The sequence below is a fragment of the Lynx rufus genome, unplaced genomic scaffold (genome assembly GCF_022079265.1).
Source record: "Lynx rufus isolate CCGP_SWC_20201006 ecotype Redwood Valley unplaced genomic scaffold, mLynRuf1.p SCAF_17, whole genome shotgun sequence".
Taxonomy (NCBI): Eukaryota; Metazoa; Chordata; class Mammalia; order Carnivora; family Felidae; genus Lynx; species Lynx rufus.
The window spans coordinates 44,070,408-44,086,038 of record NW_025814831.1 but is presented as its reverse complement, the minus strand read 5'-3'; positions in this window follow the sequence as shown (position 1 = coordinate 44,086,038).

Genomic DNA, 15,631 nt, shown 5'->3' with positions numbered 1-15,631 from the left:
TCCCATCATTTTCCTAAATTGCTTTTTTTAAACTTTTAAATTCCCTTCAAATACAGTGAACATGCCATTTGATGTTCCCACAAGCTCACACTGGATACTATGGAGATGAACTGAAGATTTTATCACTATTCATCGTTCACGGACACAAAAATAATCAGCAAAATAAAAGCATGCCAAAGAGTAGAGAACTCTGAGTTGGTGGTATATTGTGAACCAGACAAGGGACTCCTCTTAATCAGATCGTTAGAGAATGGCCCCGAGATTTAGTTTGAATTTAGATGCTGAGAACTCCTATAGCGTAAGGCACACTCATATATGAAGGACATTGAAACACAATCTGATACTTTTCCATTGGTATGCAGGCTGTGATGTCATTTTAAATAGTGTGTGAAGTTCAAATGCTTGAGATGTTTGCTGTATAAATCAATAATAATAATAATAATAATAATTGCATATTTATCCACTAGGCTACCTGGAATATAGTCATGTTATTTTACTCAGCATTCAGGGAAATGCAGGGTTTTCATTTTCTTGCTCTTTTTGGAAGGAAGCATACTGCTGAGACTATTAAAGAAAATGCAAATCTCCTGGCTGTTTGGGAAGGCTCCAAAAGAGTGAAAGTGAGCAGTTGTTACCAGCGGTGTTTGGATGAAAATGTAAAATCTTTGTCTTTAAAAATGTTTGTTTAACTGAGGAGAGTTTACACAGGTTGTAGAGAATTATAGTGGAAGAAATTACGTTTTGCTTCTATTTTTCATCATCCATTTTCTCCACCTGCCAATTGTCCCCATTTTAGTCTGTTGGGGCATTAGTGATGCTTAAAATGATCAAAGAAATGATCAGAGAGAAATAAAACACACACACACTTCTTATTAAGATGGGAAAGAATAAATTTAGCTCAAAATCAGAAATTTGCATCCTTCCTGGTCCACACACATTCAGAATAATTTCTTCTAAAGTAAATATGTCAATCAGATTTATATTCTGCTTTCTCCCTGCCCATGGCTAATGAACTTGGCAGAGAATATTTAGATAGTTCCTAAAACCACTGACCCTTGGCAAGCACAGAACTCTAAGGGACCCTATAAATGCTCAGTAAATATTTGTTGACTAAATTTTAAAAAGTAAATGCTTATGGGGGCACCTGGGTGGTTCAGTCAGTTGAGCCTCAGGACTTCAGCTCAGGTCATGATCTCATGGTTCGTGGGTTCGAGCCCCACATCGGGCTCTGCACTGACAGCGCAGAGCCTGCTTTGGATCTTCTGTCCCTGCCCATCTCTGTCCCTTCCCCACTTGAACTCTCTCTCTCTCTCTCTCTCTCTCAAAAAGAAATAGTTTTTTTTAAAAAATTTTTTTTTAACGTTTATTTATTTTTGAGACAGAGAGAGACAGAGCATGAACGGGGGGAGGGGCAGAGAGAGAGGGAGACACAGAATCAGAAACAGGCTCCAGGCTCTGAGCCATCAGCCCAGAGCCTGACGCGGGGCTCGAACTCACGGACCGCGAGATCGTGACCTGGCTGAAGTCGGCCGCTTAACCAACTGCGCCACCCAGGCGCCCCAGGAAATAGTTTTTAGAAAGTGAGTGCTTACCTAAGTTAGTGATGAATAATCAATTAATGGATCATGAATTTAAGTTCTTTTTGGAAAAAAAAAAAAACTCTACTTGAAGCAGAGGTAAGGTAACGAATGTCTAGTTTCCTTTGTAACATTTTCCCGTCTCTCCCCAGACTCTTCCCTTACTTTCAACCAACCCTAGACATGGACACCACAAGTAGATGCCAATTAATAATGGGTAAGCCAGAATGTACCAGAATGGTCACTTTGTTCCGAGTTCCTAGGGTCTAATCATAATATTCTCATTAACACTCTCTTCCTGTCATATTAATATAGAAACTATAAATACCAGAAAAGCATATCTACTTATTGTACTGAGATGATAATGTGGCCAAAAGGAAAGATACAAAAATACCGCATCAGTCTGTCAAATTATGGTTTATAAGGCCTCTGTTGGTTCCTAAACCAAATCATGGGATTCACGTGGTGAAGCTTTTTTAAAAAGCTCATGATTCTCAGGCCCACCCTAAAAAAAAAAATCTAATTGAGTATGAATGACACCCGGGGATCTAATTTTTTTTTAACTTCCTTTCTTGCTATCAGCTACCTCTGGGATCTATTTCTCCACATTGCAACAGTGCAGTCCTTAAGAAGCATCCAAACACGTGTAACAGTTAGATGGAAACATGAATATAGTGGATACAAGTGTATTATAAGAATATATTTGGCTTCCTGTGAAGCAGATGCTTAGCTGACTGAGTTACCGATGATGAGATTCTAGATTTCATTCACTTCATGTTGATGGCTCTGCGATGGCCTGGGAAACAACTGACTTGTTTTGAAATAAGCACCTTTCTACTCTATCAAGGTCAAACCTTTTACTTGATGTACTTAACTAACCATGTAAAATATTACATCAGCAAGCCTACGAGGCACTTAGAGATATATTCACATTTGCATAATGTCCTCTGTAAGTTAGTCTTTGGTCCTTAAGGGTGTTTAGAATAACTGCATGCAAGAATATACTTAATCCAATCTCATTTTAGCTTTTGCTCTTTTAAGATTTCAAAATTAATAAATCCTCCTGATACTCCAAATTACCATGAGCTTTTATAAGCATAACTTTGTAACTTTAACCCATTTATGAACATACCCCACAGGCAAATGTACTAATGAATAAGAAATAACATTAGAAGTTTAAAAGATGGTCTCTTTATGAAGTAATGTAAGAAAATCCTGTTAGCTGGATCAAGTACAAAAGTGCGATTTCTTAAAAAATAGAAAATCCGTCACAAAATTACATGTAATTACAATAACCAAAGGATAGAAAGTAAGAATAGTTGAAGTACCATGCATTATTTAACTTAGTACATGTTATCGCTTGCTTGCATATGGATGAAAGCAGGAAGAAAGGAACTGACAAACTGTTTGCCTGTGGCTACAGAAATTGTGGTATTCGTGTCTGACTTCCTGGTATGTGAATTCTTGACCAAAGCTATCAACACACCTGACAGCCATTACCTGCCCACCCCCTCTCTGCTTTCACACCCTTCTCACCGCCTGCCTACCTCGTGGTAAGGTCACACTACCGCGTAAAGGCCGTGCCAGCTGTCTCCTTCAAAGCCAAAAGAAATGGGAAAATCAACTTGATCAACAAAGTAGGCGTCTACATTGGCAGGGCAACCAATTTAGAAGCCATAGATGGTCATTACCGGCACGCTTACCAGGGAACTTTTACTTTCAAATCATTTGGTAGTGATTTTATTCACTCCAAAAATACCGTGACTGGGGCGCCTGGGTGGCTCAGTCGGTTAAGTGTCTGACTTCAGCTCAGGTCACGATCTCGCAGTCTGTGAGTTCGAGCCCCGCGTCGGACTCTGGGCTGATGGCTCAGAGCCTGGAGCCTGCTTCCAATTCTGTGTCTCCCTCTGTGTCTCCCTCTCTCTCTGCCCCTCCCCCATTCATGCTCTGTCTCTGTCTCAAAAATAAATAAACGTTAAAAAAAAATTAAAAAAAAAAATACCGTGACTATCGTATTGCAAAAAAGCCTATTACATGTATCTCTAGTTTACTGATTAGGACACCGGGGCACTGAGGGGATAAGTTACTTCCCAGTGTCACACAGCCAGTCCCTGCCCGAACAGAAAACAGAATTTAGATTTGCTGAGGTTCTAATTTTTGATGGTTTACTGAAATGATATCCAAAAAGGGGATGGAATGTCACCAGAAAGAATTTGAAAGGAAGATTGTGAAGAGCAAGAAATGATATTATTAGATAAGCTGAATACAGATCGAGAATCCAGCCTATGGACCGTCAGAGTCTTGTGACAGAAGAGAATATCCAGAATATTCGATGAGGTTGAGATCACCAGGAGCAGTTCAGCACCAGGAAAGGAGGAGCCGTCGCGATCCGGTGAATGTTTCCAGGTTGGAAAAGTGGAGGCTGACTTCTGCAGGCCATTCCTGGAAAGACACTCTCTTATGTTGCTGACAACCTTCCTGGGAAGCACTTCGGCAGTGCAAAGTTTATATCCTTTATGTTTAAGTAAAACTGAAATGTGGGCCAAAATGTATGTTCAAAAGCCAGCCATAGACTTGTTCATATAGTGAAAAATTAGGAGTAACCGTAACCTACAACTGGAAAACAGTAAATTTACATAAGTAATGATGGTAATTTCATGGCACAAAACATTTAATGTCATGGGCAAGTGCTTTCTCTATAATATTGAGTGAAAAAAATAAAGTAAATCAATAAAGTGATCTCCAATGAACTGTATTAAAATATTAATAGTGAATGGGCTAAGATGGGGTTAAGTTTCTTGCCATTTTGATATTTTCCAAATTCTCTATAATCAGAAACACAATGAACTTTTAAAAATTGCCACGCTGGGTTCTTTTACTCTGTTGATGGAAAGAGGGATTAGCATGATTTGGAGGGCAGGCGTATATGTAGAGATGTTCACTGTAGCGTTATTTATAAAAGTAAAAATTAAAAAAAAAACCATGAATGTCTATCAGCAGGAATTGGGCATATTTAAATTAATAATAATAATTATTATTATTTCTGTTTTTATTAGTAGGTAAAATTTATTGGTTCTTACCATGTGCTAGATGCAGTTCTAAGCACTTCAGATGTCTTAACCTTTTTAATCCCCACCATAACTCTCTGAAATACACACTATTATGCTACCTATTTACAGTTGGGATATCACATTCGTGTAATATTCATCACATACAGCTTCTAAATAATAACGCAGTCTGACGTGTGGACATGGAAAGATGTCCATGATTATTGTTATGCGAGCAAAGAAAATCATACAAGACAATGTTTAGGATGGTTACCTTTTTTACTGTTTAAACGCGTGTACACAAAAATGTTTGCAAGCATTTGCACGTGGAAGAAGGTCTGAAATTGCGAACCAAGTTATTGATAGGACTTTCTCCTGGGGAATGAGAGTCTAAGTGATGAAGAGAGATAGTTTTACATTGTACTTCATATACTTTTAAACTTCTATTTAAAAAATAAATATTTACTCTTATAATTAAAGTATGATTATAGTTCTAAAAGACCAAAGAAGAATAAAATTACCCTATTTTTACTAATATTTAGGAAGACATAATACAACCCAGCTGGAAAACATTCCCCAAACCACCCAACAGAGGGTGAAAAGGATAGGCCAAAAGATGCTTGGAGTTGTCTTAGCCAAGATGACATGGATAAAGAGAGGGCAAAGTTACTCAGAGAAGAATCATAAGTTTGGGAGGTACAAAGAGAACAAAAGGGCATTTATTAGTAACCAAAATTAATTCCAGGTACGTCTGGGTGGCTCAGTCGGTTAAGCATCCAACTCTTGATTTCGGCTCAGGTCATGATCTCACAGTTTATGAGGTCGAGCCCCATGTAGGGCTCTGCATTGACAGTGTGGACCATGATTGGGATTTTTTCTCTCCCTCTCTTTCTGCTCCTCCCCCACCCATTCTCTCTCTCTCTCTCCCTCTCTCTCAAAATAAATAAATAAATAAACATTAAAAAAAAGAAAATTAATCTGATGATGTGAGATAGTCTATTAACATTTGGAACTTGATCTAGTAAGCAACAGGTAACTACTATAAGTTCTGAAGCAAAGAAATGACTTGTTAGGTCCCAGAATATTATGGAAATTCACCTTGATGATTCAGACGCCTTGGAAGGAGAAGAGCCCATAAGTGATTGGAACTTTTCAAATACCAAGGCATTAGATAATTAGAACCAGGACTAAAAAATGAGGAGGAAGAGATATATCGGAAGAGTCCCACCTTCAGACCCAGGCAAGAAGGCTGGGATCCCAAGCTTTAGAGGGCCCCACATGTCACAAAATTAAAAAAAGATTTTTGGTAAAGAGCACATGGACATATCTTTCTGGGTTCAATGCTCTGTGCTGGCACAGCACAACCCATAACCCTAAATGTCTACTCTACTAACACCTCTTAGGTCCCAGGGAAATGCTTTCCCACCTTTCTTGCTCTTAAAGCTCTTAAAGCAAAATGCAGTGCTGTTCAGGCACCTGTGTCCAAACCACGAAGGCTGTCAGTTGAGATCCTGCCTACATTGGAGGCAAACAATGGAGTACAAGAGGGCTTGAGCAGCAGGAGTACATAGGTTCGAGAAAAGACAATAACTTACAAAAAGCCTTCTTCTCAGCATGAATGCAATAAATTCCTGCTTAAAACAAATCTTTTCCTGCTAGCGTTAAGCATCCATTTTCTTGCTTCTCTGTGCTCCAGTTTGTGGTTTAATGTATATTAAAAGCAATTGCACCTGGGAGCTGAAGAACATTTTGCAGTATTAAACAACTATCACTCTTCAGTTTGAGGATCTAGCTATAACGGGTATGTAATAATGGTTTTTCGCTATGGCTAATTATTTCATTTTGACAAGAGCAGTTTATAATATTAAATTCATTTTAAAAATTAAATATGGGGGCGCCTGAGTGACTCAGTCGGTCAAGCATCCAACTCTTGGGTTGGCTCAGGTCATGATCTCACGTCCTGTGGGTTTGAGCCCTGCACTGAGCTCTGTGCTGACAATGCAGAGCCTTCTTGGGATTCTCTCTCTGCCCCTCCCCTACTTGCGCTGTCTCTGTCTTTCTCAAAATAAATAAATAAGCTTTATTTAAAAAAACTAAGAGGCACCTGGGTAGCTCAGTCAGTTAAGCATCTGACTTCGGCTCAGGTCATGATCTCATGGTTCTTGAGTTCAAGCCCCGTGTCAGGCTCTGTGCTGACAGCTCAGAGTCTGGAGCCTACTTCGGATTCTGTGTCTTCTCTCTCTGCCCCTCCCCTGCTCACACTCTGTCTCTCTCTCTCAAAAATAAATAAAAATGTTAAAAATAAAATAAATTAAAGATGAAGATGAGCTTTATCTGAAAAATTTTACTTTAAAGCATAGAAGTTCAGGGGTGCCTGGGTGGCTTACTCAGTTGAGCGTCTGACTTTGGCTCAGGTCATGAGCTCATGGTTCATGAGTTCGAGCCCCACATTGGGCTCTGTGCTGACAGCTTGGAGACTGGACCCTGCTTCAGACTCTGTGTCTCCTTCTCTCTTTGCTCCCCCCACCCCTGCTCACACTCTGTCTCTCAAAAATGAATAAATATAAAAAAAATTGTTTTAAAAAAATAAAGCATAAAAGTTCACCCTTTGCATTTTGTCCTTTTAACTTTAGTAGTAAATTTGAACATTTTAGAAGAAAATAACTCTCTTTTGAAAACATATTGAGCAGTAATTTTAATTTTGAAATTAATTTTCATTTTTTAAATGTTTACTTTATTTTTTATTTTTTAAAATTTACATCCAAATTAGTTAACACATAGTACAACAATGATTTCAGGAGTAGATTCCTTAGTGTCCCTTACCCATTTAGCCCATCTCCCCTCCCACAACCCCTCCAGCAACCCTCAGTTTGTTCTCCATATTTATGAGTCTCTTCTGTTTTGTCCCCCTCTCTGTTTTTATATTACTTTTGTTTCCCTTCCCTTATGTTCATCTGTTTTGTCTCTTAAAGTCCTTATATGAGTGAAGCCATATGATTTTTGTCTTTCTCTGACTAATTTCACTTAGCATAACACCCTCCAGTTCCATCCACGTAGTTGCAAATGGCAAGATTTCATTCTTTTTGATTGCCGAGTAATACTCCATTGTGTGTGTGTGTGTATATATATATATATATATATATATATATATATACCACATCTTCTTTATCCATTCATCCATCGATGGACATTTGGGCTCTTTCCACACTTTGGCTATTGTTGATAGTGCTGCTATAAAAATTGGGGTGCATGTGTCCCTTTGAAACAGCACACCTGTATCCCTTGGATGAATACCTGGTAGTGCAATTCCTGGGTCGTAGGGTAGTTCTGTTTTTAGTTTCTTGAGGAACCTCTATACTGTTTTCCAGAATGGCTGCACCAGCTTGCATTCCCATTCAATGTTTACTTTTACTTTAATTTATATTTTTGCTAAAAATATAACACGTCACTCCTGTTAATGGAATACAAATTGAGTGAAAATCTTCATTATAGCAAGTATTTGGTGATTTTGCTAAAATGAAGGGAAGAAAATAAATTTTATGAAATATGTACATGACCTTCGAAATATGTATATCTTTACTTTGTCGCTCACCTAAACACTACCAACCTACCAACAAGACGCCCAGCCACATGCAATTATAATTCGTTTCAGTTGTCTTTGACATTCTGCCAACTTTCAGTCTCATATATGCCAAGCTGTACTCATATTATTGTGTCATTATGAAGGTATTCTTTGTCCAGGCAAAAGGGATCAGATCTTATTCAATAGTTTGTGAGCTCAATGTTTCATAACTGCTAGGTGTTTTAGACACTAGGTATGTGGACCGCTATTCTTTTACTCTTGTCCTGGGTCTCTCAAGTGATAGGGCAGTCCTGGATTCCAGAAACATTGAAAAGGAAGATCTAAAATAGGATATGGGGGGCAAAGGAAATGGAGACATTAAGGATAAAAAAAAAAAAGATTATGAATCTTGTGGTCTCACCAACAAAAAGAGGGAAGTTGGAGGGGGCAACTTGAATCCACCCGTCCTGTCATGAAGCCCAGTGAGCATGAATAGTTGCAACCAGTCATAAATCTGAAGTCATAAACTAAGGAACTACAAATTCAAAATCAGTGCTATCAGTCAGGAACAATGGGAGGATGACTGTGGTATCATCCCTGGGAGGACACCACTTGAACAGCAGTCCCCGATGGGCCACGGCTGGAGTGAACACTCTGTTGGGTGGAATCAGATTTAGGCATTTCTATTACGGACAATTCCCGAGTGGTTCTATAAGAAAGATTTCGGAAACACTACCATTACTTCAGAATTCCTGAGTCACACCATGGGGTTGCTTAGAAACAAGTTTTATTAAATGAAATCTCTAGATCTTTTCTGTTCCTGTTCTCTGAAAATCATTTCCTTTTCTCTTAGGCAGGCTATACATCTGGGCATTCTCTCGCATGATGTGGACTCAGTTGACCTCATCTTCATGCTCCTTCAATTTTGTATGAAGACTACAAATTTTTTCTCTGAGGTTGCCTGACACTTTAGAAAAGGGAAGCATCCACTGTCTGCCTGACCTCTCAGGTCTATGACTCAATAGGTCAGTTTTTCTTTCTCACCACATTTACTACACAGGTGGTCACAGCCGATGGCTGTGGTGGCTGCACACTGACTATTTTCGTGGCCTCAGTCCCGCTGGTCCGATTGATCTCAGTCTCCTCTGGCTTTCTCCTACATGAGGCAGGTTTTGACCATATCCAGGTGATCCCTGCAGATTTGAGTGGAGAAAGAAGAGGATCTCAGCAAAAAACAGGATGAAGACAACCATCACCCAAAGAGATGACTTAGTTTTTTTTCCTTCCTTTCAGACCCTTCTCTTCCTATCCTACCCTCAGCCACCACCACACAAATCTTCAGGAATCTCCCAGGGCCAAAGTAACACTTTCTGCAACTCTGACCCACACAGGGCACTCTTTCAATACTTTTAAACCTTTTTTTTTTAATTTTTATTTTATTTATTTTTTTTTTAATTTTTTTTTCTACGTTTATTTATTTTTGGGACAGAGAGAGACAGAGCATGAACGGGGGAGGGGCAGAGAGAGAGGGAGACACAGAATCGGAAACAGGCTCCAGGCTCCGAGCCATCAGCCCAGAGCCCGACGCGGGGCTCGAACTCCCGGACCGCGAGATCGTGACCTGGCTGAAGTCGGACGCTTAACCGACTGCGCCACCCAGGCGCCCCCAATACTTTTAAACCTTTTAACAGACTGTCCTGTTTATTATATGAGGTTAAGATGTAATATCCTGAAACTTTATTCACATTCAATTTATGTTGTTTTTTAAAATTCAGTTCAAGTCAATGAATCATTTCTGGAATAAGGCTTTTTTTTTTTTTTTTTTTTTTTTTAGGGGGGAAGAGGGGTAGAAAGAGAGAGGGAGAGAGAGAATCTTAACCAGCCTCCACACCCAGCTTGAGCCGGACATGGGGCTCAATCTCACCACTGTGAGATCATGACCTGAGCCAAAATCAAGAGTCAAACACTTAACCTACTGAGCCACCCAGTAGCCAAACCAGTTTGGGCTCTTTGCCATATAGAATTTGAGGAAGGAATAGACAGAAAGGGGATCCAAAAGAAAGAAGAGAGTGGGGAAAAAATCTTGCTAGCCGTGCTGCTTCCATTGTTTGCCCTTGTTGAAAAAAAAAGAAATCTAGGAGATGGGAAAAGCTGAAAGAAAAACTTTTTTTAAAAAAAGAAGCATGAATGGTTTAATTGGTCCACACTATAAAGAACAGAAAATACCCCAGTATGAGGTGTCTGGAAATTATTTCTGAGATCGAGGTGATAACTGAGAGTCTAGAACTGCTGCAGGGTGTGGAAGAAGTGAGAAAGGGAGAGGGGATTTTTTTGTCAGTGTGGGATATGAAATATACCTCCTAAAATGTTCTTTAAATAATTCAAGTAAGAATTAGAATTCCTTTAAATGTCTGTGGTTGCTGGACTTCTCAAGAATATAACTCCACACGGAGTCTGGGCTACTTTGGCTTTAGTTAATATTTAAATTCCATAATTATATAAGCCTCTGGCTGGAAAGGTATTATCAACTCCTTTTTTACATCCCACCGGGTGATGGCTCTCTAAACAGAAGGAAGAGCAGGGGCAAAGGCACAGAAATCTGTTTAGGCAACAATGAATGTTCTAGTTGTTGTAGAGATGACTCTTCAACACCTCAGATGAACTTAATATCTCCCATTGACACGCTTTCCTTCTGTTTCCCTCTTAGGAATCTTTCAAACCCCACTTCAAATAGAATTTCAAAAGGATGGCCTTTTTCTAACTGGAAAAAATAATGTAGGAGGGCTTGCTACCTTCCTTGACCTGAGAGTAGGTCTACAAATGTTATTTGTGGATAGATCACTGGAGCTAAACATTATTTATTTTAGCAATATTTTGGTGTGTTTGTGTATGTTTCACAATAAAAAGGTTAAAAATTATTAAAAGCTTTTCTTTCTGCTGTGTTGGTAACTAATAATTGAGACTCAAAATGCTGGAGGGGTGCCTGGGTGGCTCAGTGGTTGAGCATCTGACTTCCGCTCAGGTCATGATCTCACAGTTTATGAGTTTGAGCCCCATGTCGGGCTCTATGCTGACAGCTCAGAGCCTGGAGCCTGCTTGGAGTTCTGTATCTCCCTCTCTCTGCCTCTCCCCTGTTCACACTCTGTCTGTCTCTCTCTCAAAAATAAATAAACATCAAAAAATGTTTTTAACGCTGGAAAAAAAATGAAAGAGTACCTTTATTCCTTTTGACAATCTGAGAGTTGGGAAACTGCTTCTAAATTTAAAAACATCTACATTTTCACATTCGCTGTTCCCTTCTCACTCAGTTGAGAACATCAGAAAAAGATTGGTTCATTTTAAAACTACTCATAACATATTTAAAATTTAGAAAAATCTGGAAATATTTTACTAAATATTACCCAGCCCCATTGTTGTCACTTTACTATTGAAATGAATATATATTTTATACACTTAATTAGGTGATCTGGATACTTGCTTATAACTCTGCCATATTGTTTATTATCAAGACGTGTGGATTTCCATCTGTCAGAGTTTGAAATCAGATTCCAAAACAGGGAGCCTAACTCTGAATAAAAACCCATGGAAATTGTTAAGACCCATTTTCATGAGGATATAATCCAAGTCTAGAAGCAGCCACAGTTTATGCCAGATTTGAGGATAAAATCCCTTTTGGTCTGTGAAGAGGGTTGAAATTTTAATCAACTATTTTCTAGCTCATAGAATCCCATATGGTGTTGGGTCATTTTGAACATGGGAATGCTTTGACATTGCATATCACTTTTGTTTCTCCCCTAAAGAAAAGCCACAACACCCTCTATCTGAAGAGCTGGGTGGAAGCCACTCCCAAGAGCCCGTTGATATCTGCTGGCAAAGCCACCGGAGCAAGTCACGCGTGAGTAGTTTCCTTGCTAATGTTTTGGCATGCCATGATTATGCACTGCTAAGTCTTTGTCAGGAATAGACCTGTTGCCAATGTTTGTTGTTCATGCCTGTTGTTATTAATTTTCTCTCTTCCCCTCCCCTATAGCAGTCGTGCTCTGTTGTAAACGGTAAGGAGAACAAGCAAGAAAGCTAACCATTGCCGTCCTTTCCACTGGCTTGCAATAGCAAAAGGAGATGAGATGTAGGAGAGGGAGAAAGGAGTGTGTCAGCCTCAAGAAAGGAGGTTCATTGGTACGAATTCCTAAGTCTAAAGCCATTGTACTTCACCTTGACTGCTGAAATCACTGGGGATGATTTGAAAAGACTGACATCTGGACCTCATAACTTAATGTGCCTGGAGAGAGACCTAAGTATTAGGATTATTATTTGTTTGTTTATTTATTTATTTTTAAGTTCATGAAATGATGCTGATATAAAGTCAAGGTTGAGAACCTCTGCTCTCAACTCAATGAGCCATCACAGTGAGGATCAGCTCTTTACTCATTTCTTATCTTCCATGCAGACTCGTTGAATTATACCCTCTCAGTTATCATGGGACCATGTTACATTGGAGCCATCCAGGACCTTCAAGATCAGCTAGCCTTGCTTTTGAGGAAGCAATAACGTGACAGAAAGAGCACTGGATCTATGGCCCAGGACTAGACAGTTCTGTTCAGTTAAATTAACTATGACAGGGGCACCTGGGTGGCTCAGTTGGTTTAGCATCCTCCTCTTGATCTCAGCTCAGGTCATAATCTCATGGTTTGGTGAGTTCAAGCCCCATGTAGGGCTCTGTGCTGGCAACACAGAGTCTGCTTGGGATTGTCTCTCTCCCTCTCTCAGTCCCTCCCCCCACCCTCTCAAAATAAGTAAATAAGCATTAAAAAAAATGAACTACGACAAAACATGAACAAATCATGGCATCTCTCTGGGTCTCCTTTCTCTAAGATACTGGACTTTGGGAAATTTAGTGACCATGATGAATACATCTAATTCAATATCAGGAATATATGGTAATGCATAGTTGCTCAGCAAATACTTTTTTCTTTATTTTTTTATAGATAAGGGCACTGCACCCCAAAAGGATAAGATAATTGTTCAGAGCTCTTTCTATTATATCTGAGGCCATCAGCATTTTTCTTGTTTGCACGTGGGTTTTTTACAATTGGTCCAATTGAAAGCATATCATTTAATTCTATCCATTGGTCGCCTCTCATCCCCTTCCTCCATGAAGATACACAACATATAGTCATAAATGTGGTTCAAGAGGATCTACAACTAGGCGCTTGTTGTGATGAGCACTGAGTGTTGTAAGTAATCACTGAATGGACCGCTGAATTCTACTCCTGAAACCAATACTGTAGTGTCTGTTAACTAACTAGAATCTAAATAAAAATATGAAAAGAAAAAGAAAAGAGAGGATGTACAATCCAGGAACAAACAGATATGTTAATGCTGCCTCAGGATTTCTAGGGCTCGGACTGCTTACCAAATCCCAGCTCTGAAAACATTCCACTTTGGAGTCCCCGACTATCTACATCTCCGCTGCTATCTCCTCCATCGACAAAATGGAAAAATTCCACCAGAGATTAATTCTTGCCTGCATGGCACTTTAAAGATTAAAATGCACTACACAAAAAAAGCAAAGCATTAGCCATAGGGGAGGAATAGGAAAATCACCAAGAGAAGAGGTAATAACAAGTGAATCAACCAGAAGGGAAACCATCGCTAAAAATGAGCTACGTGATTGATATAAACTTAAATTTCCTGTCTTGATCCCTGGAGTATCTGTAGTTTGCCTGATTGTGACTTAACTAAAATCAAATTTCCAGGCAAAGCTGCTGTGTTTATCTAACGGGCAAACCCATTTTTTTAAAAAAAATTTTGTAACATTTATTTATTTTTGAGAGACAGAGAGAGGCAGAGCACAAGCAGGGGAGGGGCAGAGAGAGAGGGAGACACCAGGCCTCTGAACTGTCAGCACTGAGCCCCATGTGGGGCTCGAACCCACAAACCGTGAGATCATGACCTGAGCCAAAGTCGGACGCTTAACCAGCTGAGCCACCGAGGCGCACCAAGCCCATTCTTTAAACTAGAAAAACTGAAGGTAACTTAATTGTTAGGTGAGCATTAGGGCAACTTTTATCTCTCTCTCTCCCCCTGTCTGTCTTTGTCTTCCTGTCTCTTTCTCTCTCTGTCATGTGTTGATCCTCACATTCAATCATGTCACAACTGATGGTGTTCTAAGTTATGTGTTGTACAGCTAAATATCTACCTGTAGAGAAGCTTTTTACTTAACTGACAAAAGTGCTTAGGGGCCATCAAATATTTTGAAAACAGAGAATGCCGTCAGGTGTGATAGACTCTTTTGTCCCTTACTACCACCCAAAGAGATTCCAAAGTCTCCCAAATGGATTTTATTTGGGCAGATGCATGCTAAACCAGGTGAGTGTTTTCTAGAATACTGCAAAATCAGCTAGGAGATATTCCTTACTTGCTTCTGTAAAGTTTATGTTTCCTAAAATGTCTTCACTACCCCTTGGGACAACTACAGTTCACATTTCATCAAGGTGTGAGCCTCACTTCTTTCAAGAAACCCTTGCTGCTACAACCAACACTGGAATGACTCCTCTCCAAGTTTGTAAAAGAAAAGAAAAACTAAAAACCTTTTTTTAAACAGGAAAAGGCAAATTTGAATATGATAAAAGTAATGATTGGCTGCCATTGTCTGCCCATCACTGTCCTCAAAGATGCTGGAGGGTGGGAAGACCGGCTGCTTGGAAGGGAAGGAGAAGCCTATGCGGTAACCGCATCAGGAAGCAGGGAAACCAAGGGTGGTCTCCACGTCCCCAGTTTCCATGGATTGAGCTAATGAGATGGGTGTCAACTCTCTGGGAGATTCCTGGAATCACTGCCTCTTTCCTGGAACTCCGGGCAACTACAAGGCCCAGCCAGCATCATTCCATGTACACTCGGGCTAGAGTCGACAACTGCCACTAGGTGGCACCAAACTGTGGCCAGGACCGGGACTGATTCAGATGGCACAGACTCCTGGAACTCCCAGATGGCTAGTTGGGCAGCCTGACTCTGGTCATTTCATTAATTTTGCAATATGATGCCAGGATCTAGGCAAGTGAATTTTTTGGGCCATGCGTCTCTCATCATGGCTAGTTTTACTCTACTTACTATTATACTCAATGTTATGTGGTGTTACTAACGAGCTTGTATATTTCAACTCCCAGCCAAATTCCAAGTTCCCTGAGAAGAAAAATCGTGTTTTCTATAGTTCTTGTATACCTCACCGTGTCTAGTGTGGTATGGATGAAGGGCAAATATTCAACAATTACCAGTTCTATTGCACGATCGAACCTTTAGTACAGTATACATTGCCTCGATATAGATTTCTTTAACTGCCTGGATAGAAACCTGTCTGCCATAGATACTCCAACCCCAGATACATCCCCACATGCACAGGAGGCTCTGGCGCTTGACTCTACAATTGGCCAGCCTTTCAGAATACA